At 37.4% G+C, this 12,678-nt stretch overlaps 2 pseudogenes; both read right to left on the reverse strand.

Annotated features, from left to right (window-relative positions):
* Positions 1-229: 229 nt before the first annotated feature.
* On the reverse strand, positions 230-348 carry LOC111732670 (annotated as a pseudogene).
* A 12,097-nt stretch (positions 349-12,445) lies between these two features.
* Positions 12,446-12,564, reverse strand: LOC111732667 (annotated as a pseudogene).
* Positions 12,565-12,678: the final 114 nt, after the last annotated feature.

Below are 12,678 nucleotides of genomic sequence, written 5' to 3' on the forward strand. Positions count from 1 at the left end.
ATGATTAGTGATGTTGAGCATATTTTCATATGTCTATTGGCCATCCGTATTTCCTCTTTGAAGAAATGTATATTCAGGCTCTCTCTCTCTCTCTCTCTTTTTTTTTATTTTTAGGCAAGGCAACCCTTGGTTGACCTCACAGATTGCAAGGAACCTGTCAGCATACAATCTCTTATTTATTTATTCATTCATTCATTCATTCATTCATTCATTCATTTATTTATTTTTACGCCTGATGCACCTGGTCTTCCTAGGTGGTCTCCCATCCAAGTACTAACCAGGCCCAACCCTGCTTAGCTTCCGAGATCAGATGGGATTGGGCTCGTTCAGGGTAGCATGGCCATAGACTCTTTGCCCATTTTTAAATTTGATTTTTTTGTGTGTTGTATGAGTTCCTTATATATTTTGGATATTAACCCCTTATCGGGTGTATCATTGGCAAATGTCTTCTCCCATTCAGTAGGTTGTCTTTTCATTTTGTGGATGGTTTGCTCCACTGTGCAAAATTTTTTAGCTTGATGTGGTCCCATTTGTTTATTTTTTATTTTGTTTCACTTGCCTGAGGATACATATCCAAAAAAATATTGCTAACAGCAATATCAAAAAATTTACCGCCTATGTTTTCTTCTAGAAGTTTTCTGACTTCAGGTCTTACATTTAAGTCTTTATCTATTTAGAGTATTTTTTTATATGGTGTAATAAAGTGATCTAGTTTCATTTTTTTTTGCATATATTTGTTCATTTTCCCCAAATCATTTATTGAAGAGACTGTCTCTACTTCATTGTATATTTTTGCCTCCTTTGTCATAGATTAGTTGACCATATAGGCATGAGTTTATTTCTGAGTTCTCTATTCTCTTCCATTGATCTATGTGCCTGTTTTTGTGCCAGTACCATGCTGTTTTGATTAGTATAGGCTTGCAGTATAGTTTAATACCAGGTACATGATTCCTCCAACTTTGCTCTTCTTTCTCAATATTGTTCTGTCTATTTAGAGTCATTTGTGGTCCCGTAGAAATTTGAGGATTATTTGTTGTAGTTCTAGAAAAATGCCATTGATATTTTCATATGGATTGCATTGAATCTGTAGATTGCTAACAAAGCATTTTTTTTAAACTGTCTTTTTTTATTTATTTATTTTTTATGGTGACATTGGTTAATGAAATCCAATAAATTTCAGCTGTACACTTTAACAGTAAGGCATATATATTTATACTGTGTGTTCACCTCCCATAGTTAGATTTCTATCTCCACATATTTGACCCCCTTTTCCCTGTCTACCTCTCCCCTCCCCCTGCCCCTTCCCTCTACCCTCTGGTTACCACTAGTCTATAGTCCATGTCCATGAGTCTCTGTTTGTTTGTCCTGTTCATTTGTTGCTTTCAAGTTTATATCCTACATATAAGTGATATTATGTGATTTTCAACTTTTTCTGTCTGGCTTATTTTGCTTAGCATGACTATCTCGAGGTCCATCCATGTTGTTGCAAATGGCAATATTTCATCTCTTCTTATGGCTGAGTAATATTCCATTGTATATATGTACCACAGTTTCCTTAGCCAATCATCTGTTGAAGGACACTTTGGTTGCTTCCATGTCCTGGCCACCATGAATAGTGCTGCCATGAACACCGGTGGGCAAATATCTTTTTGAATATGGGTTTTCAAGTCTTTGGGGTAAATACCCAGTAGAGGGATTGCTGGAACATATGGTAGATCAAGTCTTAATTTTTTACTGTTTTCCATAGTGGCTGTACCAATTTGCAGTCCCACCAACAGCGTATGAAGATTTCTTTTTCTCCGCATCCTCTCCAACATTTGTTATTAATGTCCTGTTGATTATAGCTATTCTAACAGGTGTGAGATGGTATCTCATTTTGGTTTTGATTTGCATTTCACTAATAACTAATGATGTTGACCATCTTTTCAAATATTTGTTAGCCATTTGTATGTCCTCTAGGGAGAAGTGTCTGTTCAGGTCCTCTGCCCATTTCTTGATTGGATCATTTGTTTTTTTTGTTGTTGTTATTGAGTTGTATGCGTTCTTTGTATATTTTAGATATTAGGCCCTTATTAGAGGCATTGTTTGGAAATATATTTTCCCATTCGGGTGGTTGTCTCTTTACTTTGTTGATGATTTCTTTTGCTGTGTGGAAGCTTTTTAGTTTGACATGGCCCCATTCATTTATTTTTACTTTTACTTCCCTTGGCTTTGAGGTCAAATTAATAAAATCCTCTTTAAGTCCAAGGTCCTTGAGTTTAATTCCTGTTTTCTTCTATTTTGTTGTTTCAGGTCTTTTATTCAGGTTCTTAATCCATTTTGAGTTAATTTTGGTGTGTGGTGATAGACAACAGTCTAGTTTCATTCTTTTGCAGGTGGCTTTCCAGTTTCCCCAGCACCATTTATTGAAGAGGCTTTCCTTTCTCCACAGTATATTTTTGGCTCTTTTGCCAAAAAATATTTGCCCATATAAACATGGGTTTACTTCTGGATTCTCGATTCTGTTCCACTGATCTGTGTGTCTGTTTTTCTGTCAAAACCATGCCATTTTGATTACTGTCGCTTTATAGTATAATTTGAAGGCGGGCCGAGTGATGCCTCCAGCCTCGTTCTTTTTTCTCAGGATGGCTTTGGCAATTTGGAGTCTTTTGTGCTTCCATACAAATCTGATGATTTTTTGTTCTATTTCTTTAAAAAATGCCAACGGGATTTTGATGAGGATTGCATTAAATTTGTATAATGCTTTAGGTAACATGGTCATTTTAACTGTGTTGATTCTTCCAATCTAAGAACACAGAATATCTTTTCATTTCTTTGAATCTTCTTCAATTTCTTTTAATAGGGTCTTATAGTTTTCATTATATAGGTCCTTCACATGTTTCGTTAAATTTATTCCTAGATATTTTATTCTTTTTGTTATAATTGCAAAAAGCATTATTTTTTCCACTTCTTTTTCTAACACTTCATTATTAGAGTATAGGAACGCTCTGGCTTTTTGAACGTAGATACAAAGCATTTTTTAATTGAGTCAGAGAATTCTACAATTGGCAAATCTTATTTATTTGTTTGTTTATTCAATTACATGTATATATGGCAAAATATTTAAAATAGATTGAAGTTTAAGAACTCCTATGTTTCTAAGACATTGAACCAAGACCTAATCAATATTGTTATATTGTTAGAGGGAGTTGTTATGGGTTAAGTGTGTCCCCCCATAAAAGAAATGTTGCAGTGTTAACCAGTAGTACCTCAGAATGTAAGCTTATTTGAACATTTGGTCACTGCAGAGTTATTAGTTAAATTAAGGTGAGGTCCTACTAGAGTAGGAGCATGGGCACCTAATCCAGTATGACTAGTGTCCTTAGGAGAAGGCTGTGTGCAGACAGAGACATAGAAGGGAGAATGCCATGTGACTGTGGAGATAGAGATCTGAGTTATGCAGCTGCAAGCCAAGGAATGACACCAGAAGCTAAGAGAAAGGCATGGAACAAATTCTTCCTTAGAGCCATCAAAAGAGTACCTTGTCCACACTTTGATTTCAGTCTTCTGGCCTCCAGAACCATGAAACAACACATTTCTGTGCTTTACATCAGCAGTCTGTGGTACTTTGTTATGGTAGCTCCAGGAAGCCAATAGAGTGGCAGTAATAAATTGAGAGATGATATGAACAACAACTTGGCCATGCTAACACCCCTCTAACTGGCCAAGAACTTGCCAGGCAGTGGTGTGCTAGAGGCTGTTCCTCACAGGCTTACATGATATGTACGTCACTTCCAAACTCCATGTTCAGTGATGTCATGTTGGCAGCTTGATACCAGCCATTTAGGTGAGCAACCATCCTGTTTCCTGGGAAATGAGGAGTTCCCTGGGATTCAGCACATTCAGTGCTAATGCTGGGAGAGTTCTGGGCAAACTAGATCAAATTAGTTACCCCACCCGCTATGGGAGGTGTATTTACACTACGGAAATTGGTAAACTCTACAAATCAGGGCACTGACCCCTTGGAGAACTGTTTATTACATATTTACCAGCACGCCACTCTGCCCGGGGTTGGTTCCCTGGCACTGCCACATTTTATTTGCACAGTGAACTCAGTTTAGGTTAACTAAAGCCATTTCTACAGCTCTTCGTCAAATTTACGATTGTACAGCAGATATTGGCAGGGATAAGGACCTGGAAAGCTATCCTTTCAATTAGAAAAGGCAAGGCTTTACTAGATAAGTAATTTAATAACAACCCCAGCATCATGAATCAAATTGACAAAGCACTTTTAAATTTAAAGCTAAGAGATGCCTCTCCTGAAATTTTTTGCTCTCTTGCAAATTAACAGTTCATCTTGTTTTGTTTGTTTGCTTATCTATTTCAAAACCAAAGTTATTCCCAAATGGATACATAAAATTATAGAATCTTAAAGTTGAACGCAAGCTGGGAAATTCTAGGCATGACAATTTTTAAGGTTTTAAAAAATTTTTTTGCCCTAAGAATGGAAAGTATAGTTGCTTAACATTCTTCTATGTACTTGTACTTACACATCTAGATTTTAATTCCAAGTTGTATTTATCACAATAATTAGTGGAAAATCAGCAGTGACTTATTGAACACTAGCACTTAGCCCACCATATGTAACGTAGGGAGAATGCAACGGAACTAAAATGTTAAATCAAGCTATGCTCAGAGACTGCTATATAATTATCAGCCTGCAGCCAGACCATGAGGACACTTGCAGAACAAAGAAAGATTTCTGCTTGGGATTGCTGACAACCCATTTCCTACACCTGTGAAGAAACAGGAACAACGGTCTTTAAGTGGTTGCCCTACACAAACTAAAATCGTTCATTCCCTATGGCTAAAACTATAGGGAACCTATTGATTAAAGGCTGGGAATTGCCAGCAGGCTTTTTAGGCTACAACATACTCTTATCCTTCCTCACTGTATGTCCATATCAAAGAAAATGGGTAAACAAAGTCTTTAAACTTTAACTCACAGGAACTAAAGAATGATATATAAACTGAATTCAAACACTTGGGGTCCCTCTCAGCGTCTTCCTCTTGGTCCCTTACAGTGCCTTTACTCTGTGTCTTTACTTTGTCTCACTCACTGTCCTTGTCCTTATTGTCTCTGTCCTTCTGAGTCTCTCTTAAGCTCTCACTCTCTGCCTCTGAGAGGAGACCATGCTCTGTCTATGGAGTCTTACCCCTTCTCTAGTAAACTTTTCTTTTGACTCTAACTTTGGCATGTGTTTGAATTCGTTCTACACTCTCCGCCAAGAACCCTCTTCTCCCTTAGTGCAGAGCTTGAGTCTTCCCCCACTCGAAGGACTTTGCCTTGTCCTGCGTCAAAACCATGAAAATGCTGCAATAGGACCCTCCCCCCTTCTAACTCCGCTCCCTAACAGTTTCTTTGTCTCAGGTTTACTAAGGCAATTTTTTAACATAAACACAGATTCATCAGGGGCTTTTGTTACTTCCTACCTCTTTAAAGTTTTTTCTTTTAATCAGGAAGAGCCAGAGGCAAAAAAAAAAAAAAGTCATGAAAATACACACACACACCCCCACACTCCCCCCACACCCCCCAATACCTAATTAGAAAGACCAAAACAAAACCAATTAACAAGCCCTGGCTCATCACCTCACTAGCTCAGTGAACTGATCCTATAATTTATGGCTACTAAATACTGTTATTTTCCTTTTCTGGGCATTAAGCAACTCAGGAAAGGGTTCCAGAAAGTTTCAACACTACTGACACTCATGATTACTACTATTATGAATACCGTTTATTTTTTTCTAAACTGGTGTATCCGATCTTAGAGAAGAATGTATTTGTAGGATTGCAGCCAAATGCAGCCCTGAATGTTTTTTCAAGGAGTATTGACCTGCTTCACAAAACCCCTGGAAATCTCCCCTCCTTTTCAAGCTGCCCTAGTAATTTCTTTTTTTTCAGGTCTCCTTGTCACTGACGCACTCCTAGAGCCAGCAACGGAAGTATCCACTTGCCCAACCTCCAACCTCTGGAGTTTTTCTTGGTCCCAGTGCCAGTCTTGGGGGAAGCGAAAAGGGGATGAGGGGTAGGGAGGATATTAGTAATGCCTAGTTCCAACTTCCTCCATCTCTTCCTTGCCCCAACCACTTCCTTTCACCAGAGGTGGCTGGCAGCCTGCAGGAAATAATTGATATTGTCAGCCCCCTCTCTGAGCAGGAAGAAAGGAAAGATCTGGATTCTCCTCCTTTTCAGAATCCACCCTCTTCCAAGGTTTCTCAAATAAACTCTCTTAGCATCTCTAAGGCCCCTGATTTCCCTTCTGCTGAAAGGCTCAGATTTTAGTCCACATAAGAATCCTCTTGGGGATTTGGTCAAAGATGCAGATTTCTGTCCTAGAGTTAGTCCAGGGTTTTGCTTGGTGAACGAACTCACCTTGAGAGTCTAATAATTTCGCCTCTTTGTAGGGCTTGTACTTTTTACCTTGGGCATGGTGGTCTGGGAAAAACTTTTTTAAACATTGGTGAAAAAACTCTAAGAGAGGAAAAAGCTGGAGTTTGCCTCCACATAGTGGTCACAAATCACAATGATGAGGACTGGGTCAGTTGTGAAGGGATGGAGGCTGAACTCCACTTATATTGCAAGAGATTTCTGGAAAAATGTTCACTGTGATGCTTTTATGGCGTTCTGCAATCTTTCAACTTTCCTCACCTTCTTTTCTAAAATCTGTGAAAGAACCCACCCACTCTAGGCCATTCTTGCTTTTCAGACCATGAACCTACTGAGGCAGGAAGCCCTTATCAGAAGCATTGTCAGGAAACCTAGCAGGGTAAAGCCCCTTACCCAGAGCAGGAGTCAGGGTTTGTTTTCCTGCTCCCCAACTCCTCACAGGGTTGGGTACACACCCGGTTAGGGGAAAGGAGTCAGATCCTTGGAAAGGCCCATTATTTTGTGGCTAACATGCTCTGAGAACAAATGAGAAGGTTCTTATCTCTTCCCTCTTCCATCCCCTGTAGCATACAGAATGGTCCCTTTGGGTTTAAAGGGACTGGCTGTTAGATTGGGAGGAAGCAGGACCATGAAGTTGTTACACAAAATTTGGATAAAAAGGACAAAAGCACCCTTAAAAGGGGAGGAAAAAATGGGAAGTTCAAATGGGGAGAGGGTCCTTGATGACAGCTAGATGTAGTGAGGGTCCTGAAGAATACCAGACTCTGGAATCGATGTCTCATGCCAATTCTAGAGATTTGGAAAATCAGAATGGGATTGCAGGATTGCTAGTAGGATAGAACTGCAGTGGTTCTCATCCTTAAAAAAATATATCTCAGGAGCCCTTATACTTTTAAAAGTTATAAAGGCAGAGCACAGAGGATTTTTAGGGCAATGAAACTACTGTGTATGATATTATTGTAAGGGAGGAAACACTTTCCCTACACATTCTTAGGTTTGATAGCGGGTCTATGAAATAAACTGACAACAAGCAAATCAACAGGAGAAGAGCTATACAAATTTATCATTTTTAAATATGTCGATGGGAGCATTACAGGAGAAAAAGTGAATACCCAAAAAGCAGTGAGATTTGAGAGTTTATATAACATTTTCATCAGGGAAGAAGATGAGGGATGTAGGCCACTTGGGGCAGAATAAATAATTTTTAGAAAAACGAAAGAGCCCTTAGAAAGATAGATGGGAGATACAATGGTTTGTGAAGAAAGTCTTTGGGAACCAATTTTCCTGTTAGGTAGATGTATTTTTTTCAACAGTTTAAATAAATCTTTAGTAAACAGCTCAATAAATCTGTTCTGGTTTATAGGCTTAAACTCTAATTCTAATTTATTGTCTTTATAAGAATGGAAATATTCTTTTTTTTTTTTTTATTACTGAAAGTTTGTACCTTCTTACCAATCTCTCCCTATTCCATCTCTCAGTCCCTGGCAAACACTTTTCTACTGTTCTAAATTAAAAAAAAAAAAAATCTATCTATCTATCTATCTATCTATCTATCTATCTATCTATCTATCTATCTATCTGTCTATCTATCATCTACCTACCTACCCACCCACCTAATTTCTGGATTCCACATACACATGACACCATACAGTAACTGTCTTGCTCTGTCTGGCTTATTTTACTCAACATAAAGCCCTACAGGCTTACCTATGTAATTATAAATGACAGGATTTCCTTCTTTTTAAAGGCTAAATAACATTCCTCTGTGTGTGTGTGTGTGTGTGTGTGTGTGTGTGTGTGTGTGTGTGTGTGCGCGCATGCACATACGTGAGCACACGCCACCTTTTCTTTACCAGTCATCCATCAATGGACATTTAGGTTGTTTCCATGTCTTAGCTATTGTGAATAATGCTGCAATAAACATGGGGTTGCAGAGCTCTCTTTGAAATAATGGTTTCATTTCCTTTAGATATATACCTAGAAGTGAAATTGCTGGATCATATATGGTAGTTTTATTTTTAATTTCTTGAGGAACTTCACTGTTTTCCATGGTTGCTGTACCAGTTTACATTCTCATCAGCAATGTGCGAGGGCCTCCTTTTCTCTACATGCTCTCCAACACTTGTTATCTTTTGTCTTTTTGATGATGGCCATTCTAACAGGTGTGAGGTGATATCTCATTGTGGTTTTGATTTGCATTTCCCTGATGATTAGTGATGTTGAGCATCTTTTCATGTACCCTTTGGCCATTTCTGTATCTTCTTTGGAAAAAGATCTGTTTTGGCCCTTTGCCCATTTTTAATTGTTGTTGTTTTTTTTTTTTGCTATTGAATTGTATGAGTTCCTTATATTTTTGTATATTGACTCCTTATCAGATATGTCATTTGTAAATATTTTCTTCTATTCCATTGGTTGCCTTTTCATTTCGTTGCTGTTTTCTTCTGCTGTGCAAAGCTTTTTAATTTGATGTAGTCCCAGTTGTTTACTTTTGCTTTTGTTGCCTTCTCTTTGGTGTCAAATCCAAAAAATCATTGCCAAGACCAATGTTTAGGAGTTATCCCCTGTTTTTTTCCTTAAGAGTCTTATGGTTTCAGGTCTTAGGTTTGTTTCTAATTCATTTTGAGTAGATTTTTGTATATGGTATAAGATAGGGGTTCAGTTTCATTCTTTTGCATTTGGCTATTAAAAGATTACCTTTTTCCTATTGTATATTCTTTGCTCTTTGTCATAAACAGACCAGATATGTACGGGTTTATTTCTGGACTCTCAATTCTATGTGTCTATTTTATGCCAATACCATGTTTTGATTACTATAGCTTTATGGTATAGTTTGAATTCAGTAATTGTGAGGCCTCCACTTTTGTTTTTCTTTCTCAAGATTTCTTTGGTATTGGGGTCTTTTCTGGTTCTAGGCAAATATTAGAATTGTTTTTTCTCTTTTTGTGAAAAATGCCATTGTAATTTTGATAGAGATTGCACTGATTTTATAGATTACTTCGGGCATTATGGACATTTTAACAATATTAATTCTTCCAATTTGTGAACACATAATTGCTTTCCATTTATTTGTATTTTCTTTAATTTCTTTTATCAATGTCTTATAGTTTTCAGTGTGCAGGTCTTTGACCTCTTAGGTTAAGTTTATTCCTAAAGTGTTTTATTCTTTTTGATGCTATTGTAAATGGTATTTTCTTAATTTGCTTTTTTGATAGTTCATTGTTGATGTATAGAAATGCAACAGATTTTTGTATATTGATTTTATGTCCTGCAGCTTTAATGAATTCGTTTATTAGTTCTAATAGTTTTTGGTAGCATTTTTGGAGTTTTCTCTATATAATATCATGTTATCTGCAATTAGTAACAGTTTTGCTTCTTCTTTTCTGATTTGGATATATTTTATTTCTTTTTCTTGTCTAATTACTCTGTCTAGGACTTCTAATACTATGTTGAATACAAGCGGGAAGAGTAGGCATCATTGTCTTGTTCCTGATCTTAAAGTTCTCAGAATTTCACTGTTGGGTATAATGTTCACTTTGGGTTTGTCACATATGGCTTTTATTATATTGAGGTACAATCCCTCTATACCCAGTTTGTTAAGAGTCGAAACATTCTATGTCTTAGATAATACATACAGAGAAGATGGACTGGGTGAGCTCAGATTCTATTTCTGATTTCTGTAGCAGACATCATGATATAAATGATCTCAGCTTTATGTATTTCAAAGAGGCCATTTATTGGGATCCTTGGGATGTCATGGCTAATTAAGTCAAACCAAGCATGTCTCACTCCAACAGTAGCTATACACAGAAAAGCTGTCATAAAGTCATAGTTTTGAACAGCAGGATACATTTACATGAAATTTTATACCTATGCCCCTCCTTCTTGTATGGCATGTAGATGTTTTCATTTGAAAAGACAAATCCATTTCAAAAAGTCAACTGGATGTGACCTAAAATGACTTTAATTTTAATATGTAGCTTGAAGGTGTGAAACCAGCTTTCCTTGGCAACCTTGCATAGCCAGTCCACACAAATTTCACATTTATGAACATGGTCTTTCTTTAAAGGTAGCAATGGGATTATTAGAATTTAGGAGCAGCTATAGCTTGAGAAACATATTGGTCAAATTATTTTTAGAAGATATAGAGAAGATGGAGTAAAATATAAGCATTGGAGGGGAGCAAGAAAAATTGTTCTCGGGAATCAGAATCCCATCACCAGTCACAAAATGAGCATTTTGACTAAGTTCAAGACGAGTAGAGGAGGTCATAAATAATACTTTGAGGGAAAACCCCAAATGTGGATATAAAATTATACTGCACATGTGATAACAATATTTGTCATGCACTGAATGCTTTGCATATGGGCCCTAACACCACAAGATATCTTAATTTTACAGATAAGAAAACTGAGGCTAATATCAACATACAAGTAAGTGGCAGAGTCTGGATTAGTTGTAAAATTCTAGTTAAAAAACTCAGGTTCTCTTTTATTCACCACAGTGTTTCTCTGTATCTTTGGAGCGAGGTAAATAAGACATTCTGGATAGTTTTATTTTCTAGTTTCTAAGGGTCTATCCATGCAGGAAGCTGAACATTATGAAAACTTTCTAAAATTACATTTTCTTGCCTCTTTTTTTATATATACTGAATGTTTACATTTTCCTGAAAACTCATCCTTCACATGGGTGATACCACAAATGTGATGACGCTTCCAGGGTCTGAGGTGGAGGAGCGGACTACCGGTGCCACATAGTGGTACTTTTCCAGTTTGCTTCTCAGAGCATTTTTATTTGCCTCCCCCTGGTGGCTGTTCTTGTGCTTGCAGTCCTTTCACTGCCTTAACGGGAACCTTCCAGGGCTTTAGAAACTAAATAATCAAACCAGTTAGAATTTGTATGTAAAGTAAAAGTCAATAGGCCTGAAAGGCTGGCCCACAAGGAAAGCATCAAGAGTAGATTCCCTAACTTCCTTTTTCATGTTATGGTACCCTGATTAAATACCTCTTAAGTTTTATGTTGTAACCCCAACTTCCATTTTCATGTCACAGCCGCCTGAATATCTAAGTTTTATGCCATGTCTCAGATAAATGAGTGTACTGTTTGAATTTCAAATAAGGGGCAATGAAACTTTCATTAAGATATGCATACACATGTATGAATGATTTTATTTTCACTGATTCTAACCTACCACATTTAAAATTTCCACCAGACTAAACAATAATTTTATTTCTGAAGAAAGAAAATATTTTAAATACCAATTCAGCATTTGTTTAAAGTTTTTTTTTCTATAATGGAATGTTTTTGATTCACTCACTACAAAAGTCTCTGATAGACAGTTTTATAGACTTGTCATTAATGTTTCTTTAGTAAGAAAATAATAGGAATATACCTTTGGATGAGTTTTAATGTTCGGCAGGTGAGTATTAAAATGAGGTCATATGGTGTAGCAGGCTGCTGTAACAGAATACTACAGACTGGATGATTTATAAACAGAAATTTATTTCTCACAGTTCTGGAGGCTGGGAAGTCTAAGGTCAAGTTCCTAGCAGATTCAGTGTCTGGTGAAGGCCCACTTCCTGGTTCATTGATAGCTATGTCCTCACATGGTAGCGGGGTGAGGAAGCGCCCTGGGGTTTCTTTTATAAGGGCACTAATTCCATTCATGAGGGCTCTGCTCTTAAGACCTAATCACCTCCCAGAGCCCCCACCTTCTAATACCATAGCTTTGGAGGTTAGGAGTCAATGTATGATGTTGGGGGAACATAAACATTCAGTCTATAGCATAGGCTTAGCACAGTGTGGAAACAATAAAGGATGGTTATTATCTGAACATGAATTCAATGGAAATTCGAGTAATTCCAATAACCACATATTTACTCTATAGCTTAAAAAAAATTGTTCTTTGTCCAGAGGGAATTAAAGGTAGCCTGTTAAGTTGCCTGACAGGAATACTGAATGTCTGAATTGGGAATCAACTATACTGTCTCCAGTTCAACTCTTTCATTCATTCATTCAAAAAGCCTACAGCACCCGGTATTCCCAGGTGGTCTCCGATCTAAGTACTAAGCAGGCCTGACCCTGCTTAGCTTCTGAGATCAGACGAGATCGGGTGCGTTCAGGGTGGTATGGCTATAGACTCAACTCTTACATTTAACACTCAGGAAAACAGAGGTCCGGAGAGTTTGTGAAATTTGCTGAGATAGACAGCACTTTGGGCTGAGCCAAGTGTCGGTCAGAGTTCTTTTCATAAA

Source organism: Pteropus vampyrus, unplaced genomic scaffold, assembly GCF_000151845.1.
Source record: "Pteropus vampyrus isolate Shadow unplaced genomic scaffold, Pvam_2.0 Scaffold479, whole genome shotgun sequence".
In the NCBI taxonomy this organism is placed as follows: domain Eukaryota; kingdom Metazoa; phylum Chordata; class Mammalia; order Chiroptera; family Pteropodidae; genus Pteropus; species Pteropus vampyrus.